Below are 11,138 nucleotides of genomic sequence, written 5' to 3' on the forward strand. Positions count from 1 at the left end.
AGACGTGAGTAAACAGGGCGTCGGACGTTTGTAGGGCTGTAGGAAGACCTGGCATAGGAATGAGACGGCAGGCCTTAGAAAACCGATCCACAACGACCAAGATCGTGGTATTCCCCTGGGAGAGGAAGGTCCGTGACAAAATCCACCGATAGGTGAGACCACGGCCGTTGTGGAACGGGTAGGGGTTGTAACCTCCCTCTGGGCAGGTGTCTAGGCGCCTTACACTGGGCGCACACCGAGCAGGAAGAAACGTAAACCCTCACGTCCCTAGGTGGGCCACCAGTACTTCCCACTAAGGCAGTGCACTGTCCGACCAATACCAGGATGACGTGTGAGCCCAATATATCAGTCGATCACGGACCTCGAGCGGCACGTACTTCCGTCCCTCTGGACACTTTGGGGGAGTAGGGTCGGCACGTAACGCCCGCTCGATGTCCGCATCGACCTCCCACACCACCGGTGCCACCAGACAAGACTCCGGAAGTATGGGAGTGGGCTCAATGGACCTCTCCTCTGTGTCATATCGTCGGGACAGGGCGTCTGCCTAACGTTCTGTGACCCTGGTCTATAAGTGAGCTTAAATACAAATCGGGTAAGAAACATGGCCCACCTAGCCTGACGAGGGTTCAGTCTCCTCGCTGCCCGGATGTACTCCAGGTTACGATGGTCAGTCAGAATGAGAAAAGGGTGTTTAGCCCCCTCAAGCCAATGCCTCCACACCTTCAGGGCTTGAACCACCGCTAGCAGCTCCCTGTCCCCCACGTCATAATTGCGTTCAGCCGGACTGAGCTTCTTAGAATAGAAAGCACAGGGCCGGAGTTTTGGAGGCGTGCCCGAGCGCTGAGACAGTATAGCACCGATCCCCACCTCGTACGCATCCACCTCAACTTGGAACGCCAAAGAGGGATCCGGATGTGCCAGCACCGGAGCCAAGATGAACAGGTCCTTCAGATGTCTAAACGCCCTGTCCGCCTCAGCCGACCACTGCAAATGCACCGGGCCCCCCTTTATCAGGGAGGTGATGGGAGCTGCTACCTGTCCAAAGCCCCGGATAAACCTCCGGTAGTAATTGGTAAAACCCAAAAACCGCTGCACCTCCTTCACCGTGGTGGGAGTCTGCCAATTACGCACGGCTGAAACGCGGTCAATCTCCATCTCCACCCCTGACGCGGACAACCGATGTCCCAGGAAGGAGATGGACTCCAGGAAGAACAGACATTTCTCAGCCTTCACATACAGGTCATGCTCCAACAGTCTACCAAGCACCCGACGCACCAGGGACACATGCTCGGCTCGTGTAGCGGAGTATATTAGAATGTCATCAATATACACCACTACACCCTGTCCATGCAAATCCCGGAAAATCTCGTCCACAAACGATTGGAAGACTGAAGGAGCATTCGTTAAACCGTATGGCATGACGAGGTACTCATAGTGACCCGAGGTGGTACTGAATGCTGTCTTCCACTCATCTCCCTCCCTGATGCGCACCAGGTTGTACGCGCTCCTGAGATCCAATTTTGTGAAGAATCGCGCCCCGTGTAATGACTCCGTCATACTAGCAATCAGAGGGAGAGGATAGCTGTATTTGATTGTAATCTGATTGAGACCACGGTAATCAATACACGGGCATAAACCCCCATCCTTCTTCTTCACAAAAAAGAAACACGAGGACGCAGGGTAAGTGGACGATCGTATGTATCCCTGTCTCAGAGATTCGGTGACGTATGTCTCCATAGCTGCCGTCTCCTCCTGAGACAGAGGATACACATGACTACGAGGAAGCGCAGCGCCTACCTGGAGGTCTATCGCACAATCCCCTGTCGATGAGGTGGTAATTGAGTCACCTTCTTTTTACAGAAGGCGAGTGCCAAATCGGCATACTCAGGAGGAATGTGCATGGTGGGAATTTGGTTCGGACTTTCCACCGTCGTTGCCCCTACGGAAACACCTACACACCGCCCGACACACTGATCAGACCATCCCTTGAGAGCCCTCTGTTGCCATGAAATGTTGGGGTCATGAGATGTTAACCAGGGAAGCCCCAACACCACGGGAAACGCAGGAGAGTCAATCAAATACAACCGTATAATCTCCTCATGGCCCTCCTGCATCTTCATCTTAAGTGGCGCTGTGACCTCCCTAATCAATCCTGACCCCAAAGGGCGGCTATCTAGGGCATGGATGGGGAAGGGCACATCAACTGGTACAATAGGAATCCCTAACTTATACGTGAACCGGCGATCGATAAAATTCCCAGCTGCGCCTGAATCTACTAGCGCCTTATGCTGGGAGTGAGGAGAAACCTCGGGAAACACAACTTTAATACACATATGTACAACAGAGAGCTCTGGGTGAGTTGGGTGCTTACTCACCTGGAATGACTCATCAGTGCGCTGCCTACTGCCTCGATTCCTAGGAGACCCTCCCCAGCACCGACCCGCAGTGTGTCCTCTGCGGCCACAGTTGGTGCAGGGGATGGCCTCTCTCCTGGTCTCTCTCCTAGTCTCCCTAGCACCAGCATCCCCGAGCTCCATAGGGCTCGGCTCGGAAGTGCTGGGGGATGGAATGGACGGCCCCGACTCCGGACGTCCGCGGGTAGCCAACAGGGTATTTAGGCAAATCGACATGTCCACCAGCTGATCGAAGCTTAGGTTGGTGTCCCTGCAGGCCAACTCCCGACGCACGTCCTCCCTCAGGCTGCACCTGTAGTGGTCGATGAGGGCCCTCTCATTCCATCCCGCATTGGCAGCCAGAGTCCGGAAGTCCAGTGCGAACTCCTGCGCGCTCCTCTTCCCCTGTCTGAGGTGGAACAGACGCTCACCTGAAGCGGCGGATGAACTACGCATAGTTGACTGTAGCGGCGTCTATTCCCCCCCACTCGCCGTTGGCCCACTCCAGCGCCTTGCCGGACAGACAGGAGATGAGGGCGGACACGCTCTCGTATCCTGAGGGCACCGGGTGGATGGTTGCCAGGTAAAGTTCCACTTGGAGCAGGAAACCCTGACACCCGGCCGCGGTGCCATCATAAGCCCTCGGGAGCGAGAGCCGACTCCCACTGGACCCCGGAGGTGAAGCGATGGGTATAGCTGATAGTGGTGGTATCGTCGGAGGAGGTGTGGGCAAACCTCCTCTTTCCCATCGCTCCAAGGTGTTCATCACCCCTTCCATGGCGGTGCCGAGAGCCTGGATAATGGCCGCTTGTTGTGTTACGCGCTCCTCCATTGATCCAGCTGGCACCGCCGCTCCTGCTGACTCCATGTCTAGGTGTGTGATTCTGTCACGCGACGTGTATGCGGTCAGCGAAGTCAAGCGCAGGACACAGAGCGGCTGGCAACATACTTTACTGAACACAGTAAAATCAACGTTCAAAACAACAAACCTCCAAACAGGGAGGAAAACACAAAGACCCGTACATACAAAGCAACTGCCGGAATGACAACGAACAATCACACACAAAATAACCAATGAGAGACCAATCGGCAGCAGCTAGTACTCCGGGGACGACGAACGCCGAAGCCTGCCCGAGCAAGGAGGAGGAGCAGCCTCGGCTGAATCCGTGACACCAGTACAATCTAACAGCACTCCTTTTCAATATACTAATCGATTGATTATTTAGTCTAGACTCCACCCCTTCAGGGGGAATCCATTTAGATTTCCTAAAGCAGCTCCAATGCAATCCCACTCAGGATAGGTTCCAGTTGAAGTTGAAACAGGGTAGGAGTTAATGGACATGTGGTATGAAAAATGTATGCACTCTGGATAAGAGCGTCTGCTAAAATGACTAAAAAAATATATTTTCTTGTCTGCTGCTCACTGAACTTTGGAGTTAAGTTATTCTTTAATAATGACACATCTAACAAATTCAAATGTTGGAGGTAGATAGATAATTTTACACAATACGAATAAACAAACAAATGAAAGGTAGTCAGCCAAATGCAATCAGTTTAATGTTACTTTTACTGTAGTTAGCAGTTACATGTAAAACATTTGGCGGTTAGTGACGTTTAAGATGAGGGAGGACTATTATTTTTTGAATGAGCATGGCCTTATTTCTATTACAGCATATTGGATGACTGTCATTCATATTCCATTCACCCAGCTCAATGTAACATCGATCGGTTTAGGCTACTACATGATACTCAAATTTTCCCTATACCCATCATGAGGTTGTAGCTTAACTTAAAGTTTACAACGTAGGTGCACAGGTTGAGAGAAGAATTATAGTAATCTAGGTCACAGAGAGTGACAAATTCAATACCACCTTGCACACTCTTGCATGCATCTACAGTTGAAGTCGGAAGTTTACATACACCTTAGCCAAATACATTTAAACTCAGTTTTTCACAATTCCTGACATTTAATCCTAGTAAAAATTCCCTGTCTTAGGTCAGTTAGGATCACCACTTTATTTTAAGAATGTGAAATGTCAGAATAATAGTAGAGAGAATGATTTCTTTCAGCTTTTATATCTTTCATCACATTCCCAGTGGGTCAGAAGTTTACATATACTCAATTAGTATTTGGTAGCATTGCCTTTAAATTGTTTAACTTGGGTCAAACATTTTGGGTAGCCTTCCACAATCTTCTCACAATAAGTTGGGTAAATGTTGGCCCATTCCTCCTGACAGAGCTGGTGTAACTGAGTCAGGTTTGTAGTCCTCCTTGCTCGCACATGCTTTTTCAGTTCTGCCCCCAACATTTCTATAGGATTGAGGTCAGGGCTTTGTGATGGCCACTCCAATACCTTGACTTTGTTGTCCTTAAGCCATTTTGCCACAACTTTGGAAGTATGCTTGGGGTCATTGTCCATTTGGAAGACCCATTTGCGACCAAGCTTTAACTTCCTGACTGATGTCTTGAGATGTTGCTTTAATATATCCACATAATTTTCCTTCCTCATGATGCCATCTATTTTGTGAAGTGCACCAGTCCCTCCAGCAGCAAAGCACCCCCACAGCATGATGCTGCCACTCCCATGCCTCACGGTTGGGATGGTGTTCCTTGGCTTGCAAGCCCCCCAATTTTCCTCCAAACATAACGATGGTCATTATGGCCAAACAGTTCTATTTTTGTTTCATCAGACCAGAGGACATTTCTCCAAAAAGTACGATCTTTGTCCACATGTGCAGTTGCAAACCGTAGTCTGGCTTTTTTATGGCGGTTTTGAAGCAGTGGCTTCTTCCTTGCTGAGCGGCCTTTCAGGTTATGTCGATATTGTCACGCACGTTGACTGATGACTCGTGGAACCAAGGCGCAGCGTGATAAGCGTACATCTTTATTGATACACAACACACGAACAAAACAACAAAACGAAACGATACGTGAAGTCCTGAGGTTACACACACCAAACCTTTACGGATCAAGATCCCACCAACTAACTGGTGCCAACAGGCTGCCTAAGTATGGCCCCCAATCAGAGACAACGAGCTACAGCTGCCTCTGATTGGGAACCACCCTGGCCAACATAGATCTAAACGATCTAGAACAAAAAACATAGAAAACTAAACATAGAAAAATCCACACCCTGGCGCAATATTTAAGAGTCCCCAGAGCCAGGGCGTGACAGTACCCCCCCCCCCCCCCAAAGGCGCGGACTGCGACCGCGCCACACAAATACAAGAGGGTAGGGGCCGGGTGGGCATTCCGCCTCGGAGGCGGATCCGGCTCCGGGCGTGACCACCACCTTTTCTCCACCTCCCCGTTGCGCCCCTGGTCTGGTCCCGCTGACTGGAGCTGGACCCGACGACGGTGGACCAAACCTTACCGGCTCCTCCGGACTGGAGCCGCTGGCCGGAGCTGGACTGGACACAGGTGGAGCGGATTGCTCTGGCTCCGGAGTGGATCCGCTGACTGGAGTTGGACCGGACCCTGGTGGAATGGATTGCTCTGACTCCGGAGTGGAGCAGCTGACCAGGCCTGGGCCGTGCCGGACTGGACACATGCACCACTGGCTTGGCGCGGGGAGCAGGAACGGGCCGGACCGGGCTGACGACGCGCACCACTGGCTTGGTGCGGGGAGCAGGAACAGGCCGGACCGGGCTGGCGACGCGCACCACTGGCTTGGTGCGGGGAGCAGGAACAGGCCGGGCTGGACTGGGAACACACACCACTGGCTTGGTGCGGGGAGCAGGAACAGGCCGGGCTGGACTGGGAACACGCACCACTGGCTTGGTGCAGGGAGAAGGAACAGGCCGGGCTGGACTGGGAACACGCACCACTGGCTTGGTGCGGGGAGAAGGAACAGGCCGGGCTGGACTGGGAACACGCACCACTGGCTTGGTGCGGGGAGCCGGAACGGGCCGGCCCGGACTGTGGAGGCGGACTGGAGGTCTGGAGCGGAGAGTTGACACAACCCTTCCTGGCTGAATGCCTATTTCCACACAATATGTGTGAGGCATCAGCACAGGACGTACAGGGCTGTGCACTCGTACTGGCGCTACAGCACGTGGCACTGGCGCAGGATATACGGGACCGAGGAGGCGTACTGGAGGCCACGAGCGTTGAGCCGGCACACCCCGTCCTGGCTGCATGCCCATCTTAGCACGACACGTGCGTGGTGCTAGCACCGGACGTACAGGACTGTGCCGGAACACTCGCGGCACAGTACGTGGCTCCGCATAACACGGAGCCTGCCCAGTCTCACGCTTCCTAGCCTGAGTACGGGGAGTTGGCTCTGCTCTAACTCTAGGCTCCGCCAACCACCCTTTTAGCCCCCCCAAAAAAAATTATTGGGGCTGTCTATCGGGCTTCCTCCTCGGCCGGTTCCCTCTGCGTTGCCGCTGCTCCTCTCTGTAGCGCGCCTCCACATTCTCCTCCCAAGGACGGTGATCCATTCCGGCCTGAATCTCTTCCCAAGTCCAGGATCCCTTCCCGTCCAGGATCTCCTCCCAAGTCCAGGCTGTCTGTTCCTGGACACGCTGCTTGGTCCTCTTTAGGTGGGATCTTCTGTCATGAACGTTGACTGATGACTCGTGGAACCAAGGCGCAGCGTGATAAGCGTACATCTTTATTGATACACAACACACGAACAAAACAACAAAACGAAACGATACGTGAAGTCCTGAGGTTACACACACCAAACCTTTACGGATCAAGATCCCACCAACTAACTGGTGCCAACAGGCTGCCTAAGTATGGTCCCCAATCAGAGACAACGAGCTACAGCTGCCTCTGATTGGGAACCACCCTGGCCAACATAGATCTAAACGATCTAGAACAAAAAACATAGAAAACTAAACATAGAAAAATCCACACCCTGGCTCAACATTTAAGAGTCCCCAGAGCCAGGGCGTGACAGATATAGGACTCGTTTTGCTGTGGCTATAGATACTTTTGTACCTGTTTCCTCCGGCATCTTCACAAGGTCCTTTGCTGTTGTTCTGGGATTGATTTGCACCAAAGTACGTTGATCTCTAGGAGACAGAACACCTCTACTTCCTGAGTGGTATGACGGCTGCGTGGTCCCATGGTGTTTATACTTGCGTACTATTGTTTGTACAGATGAACGTGGAACCATCAGGCGTTTGGAAATTGCTCCCAAGGATGAACCAGACTTGTAAAGGTCTACCATTTTTTTCTGAGGTCTTGGCTGATTTATTTTGATTTTCCCATGATGTCAAGCAAAGAGGCACTGAGTTTGAAGGTAGGCCTTGAAATACATCCACAGGTACACCTCCAATTGACTCATATGATGTCAATTAGCCAATCAGAAGCTTCTAAAGCCATGACAACATTTTCTGGAATTTTCCAAGCTGTTTAAAGGCACAGTCAACTTAGTGTATGTAAACTTCTGACCCACTGGAATTGTGATACAGTGAATTATAAGTTAAATAATTTGTCTGTAAACAATTGTTGGAAGAATTACTTGTGTCATGCACAAAGTAGATGTCCTAACCGACTTGCCAAAACTATAGTTTGTAACAAGAAATTTGTGGAGTGGTTGAAAAACGAGTTTTGATGACTCCAACCTAAGTGTATGTAAACATCCGACTTCAACTGTAGCTGATCTAGGGTGTAATCATTAAACAAGAGTTTCTATTGGACAAATTCAGGTATGTTTATCCCTGTTTCATTCCGTTTGCTTCCGTTTAAGAAAAGTTTTTCAACAGAATTGGCAGAATGAATATAACCTGATCACACGCAAACACAGTTCACTTTCATAACAGCAACATACAAACAGCATTATCATTTTTGCTCGCTGTATAATTCCTTCTCGCATCTACATGCTCTCCTCCTCTCACGTTTTCGCTTCGCTTGTGGACTTCAGTGCACAACACAATAGCTGTCTGTGACCAGGTGAAAAAACCTTTCCAAGCCAAACTTTCATATCATAACTGCTACACACAGCCTACATCGTTGTCACCATATTAGGTAACGTCATAGTCAACATAGCTACTAGAACTAACACATTAGTAAACCCGCTACAATCATGCAGTACAGTGTAAAGTCAGCAAGCAGTTTAGCAGTTACACTGACGGGCCCCGGTGGCAATAAATTAATACAACTAAAAGCTTACCCTGACTTGGAAGAGTTCCAGCATTGGATAGCCATAGCCAGCTAACATAGCATCCCTCTCTGTTTGAGCCGGGTGTTTGAGTAGGCTAAACTAGCTTGCTGCATTCGCTAGCTAAGTGATCGTGGATGACATGAAAAGGAAGGCCGTAAACATGCCCTGATTCACATCAACAGGGCTGTAGTGGAGCGGGTCGAGAGCTTCAAGTTGCTCGGTGTCCACATCACCAACAAACTATCATGGTCCAAACACACCAAGACAGTCGTAAAGAGGGCACGACAATGCCTATTCCCCCTCGGGATACTGAAAAGATTTGGCATAGGCCCCCAGATCCTCAAAAAGTTATACAGCTACACCATCGAGAGCATCCTGATTGGTTGCATCCCCGCCTGGTATGGCAACTGCTTGGCATTCGACCGTAAGGCGCTACAGAGGGTAGTGAATACTGCCCAGTATATCACTGGGGCCAAGCTTCCTGCCATCCAGGACCTCTATACTAAGCAATGTCAGAAAAGGCCCAAACAATTGTCAAAGACTCCAGGCACCCAAGTCATAGTCTGTTCTCTGCCCACTGCACAGCAAGTGGTACTGGAGTGCCAAGTCTAGGTCCAAAAGGATCCTTAACAGCTTCTACCTCCAAGCCCTAAGACTGCTGAACAATTAATCAAATGGCTACCCAGACTATTTGCGTTGACCCTGCCCCCCCTTTTTTTATACTGCTGCTACTCGCTGTTTATTATCTATGCATAGTCACTTTACCCCTACCTACATGTACAAATTACCTCAATTACCTCGACTAACCTGTACCCCAGCACATTGACTCGGTGCCGGTACCCCCTGTATATAGGCTCCCTATTGCTATTTTTATTGTGTGACAATTTTTTTACTTTAGTTTATTTAGTAAATATTTACTTAACTCTTATTTTCTTAAAACTGCATTGTTGGTTAAGGGCTTGTAAGTACGCATTTCACAGTAAGGTAAGGTCAATCTGTTGTATTCGGCGTGACAAATACAATTTGATTTGATTTGAAGGGCTACAGTAGCCTCAACAGGACTCTGTAGGGTAGCACCATGGTGTAGGCGGAGGACAGCTAGCTTCCGTCCTCCTCTGGGTACATTGACTTCAATACAAAACCTAGGATGGTCATGTTTCTCACCCCCTTCCATAGACTTACACAGTAATTATGAAAACTTCTGTAGGACATCCTCCAACCTATCAGAGCTCTTGCAGCATGAACTGACATGTTGTCCACCCAATCAAAGGATCAGATAATTAATCTAGTACTGAAAGCATAAGCTACAGCTAGCTAGCACTGCAGTGCATAAAATGTGGCGAGTAGTTGACTCAAAGAGACAGAAAGACAATAGTTCAACAGTTTTGAACAAATGTATTTCTTTAAAAATGAAGGAGAAGCAAGATAGAGAGAGCTTGCTATATTTCGTTTTTTTTTTTTTTAAATGTGTCTTGCTCATGTTGAGGGAGAGGTTGATGTCCTGGCACCACACTGCCAGGTCTCTGACTTCCTCCCTATAGGCTGTCTCATCATTGTCGGTGATCAGGCCTACCACCGCTGTGTCGTCAGCAAACTTAATGATGGTGTTGGAGTCATGCTTGAACACGCAGTCGTGGGTGAACAGGGAGTACAGGAGGGGACTAAGCACACACCTCTAAGGGGCCCCTGTGTTGAGGATCAGCGTGGCAGATGCGTTGTTGCCTACCCTTACCACCTGGGGGCGGCTCGTCAGGAAGTCCAGGATCCAGTTGCAGAGGGAGATGTTTAGTCCTTAGCTTAGTGATGAGCTTTGTGGTCACTATGGTGTTGAACGCTGAGCTGTAGTCATAGAACAGCATTCTCACATAGGTGTACCTATTGTCCAGGTGAGAAAGGGCAGTGTGGAGTGCAATTGAGATTGCGTCATCTGTGGATCTGTTGGGGCTACTCCCATTAACAAGACTCAATAGAATAGTGACATGGTAAGTATTTGAAATGTTCTCACTATTTAGAATGTGTCATGCGTCAGTTTTTATTTTAGAATATTTATAATATACAGTGCATTCGGAAAGTATTCAGACCCCCTGACTTTTTCCACATTTTGTTACGTTACAGCCTTATTCTAAAATGGATTAAATTGTTTCCCCCCCCCCCCCTCATCAATCTACACACAATACCCCATAATGACAAAGTAAAAACAGGTTTTTAGACATTTTTGCAAATGTAGTGCTGCAGAGATGGTTGTCCTTCTGGAAGGTTCTCCCATCTCCACAAAGTAACTCTGGAGCTCTGTCAGAGTGACCATCAGGTTCTTGGTCACCTCCCTGACCAAGGCCCTTCTCCCCCCAATTGCTCAGTTTGGCTAGGCGGCCAGCTCTAGGAACAGTCTTGGTGGTTCCAAACCTCTTCCATTTAAGAATGATGGAGGCCACTGTGTTCTTGGGGACCTTCAATGCTGCAGAAATTTTTTGGTACCCTTCCCCAGATCTGTGCCTCGACACAATCCTGTCTCGGAGCTCTACAGGCAATTCCTTTGACCTCAAGGCTTGGTTTTTGCTCTGACATGCACTGTCAACTGTGGGACCTTATATAGACAGGTATGTGCCTTTCCAACTCATGTCCAATCAAT

The sequence above is a fragment of the Coregonus lavaretus genome (genome assembly GCF_964263955.1).
Source record: "Coregonus lavaretus genome assembly, chromosome: 24".
Lineage (NCBI taxonomy): Eukaryota > Metazoa > Chordata > Actinopteri > Salmoniformes > Salmonidae > Coregonus > Coregonus lavaretus.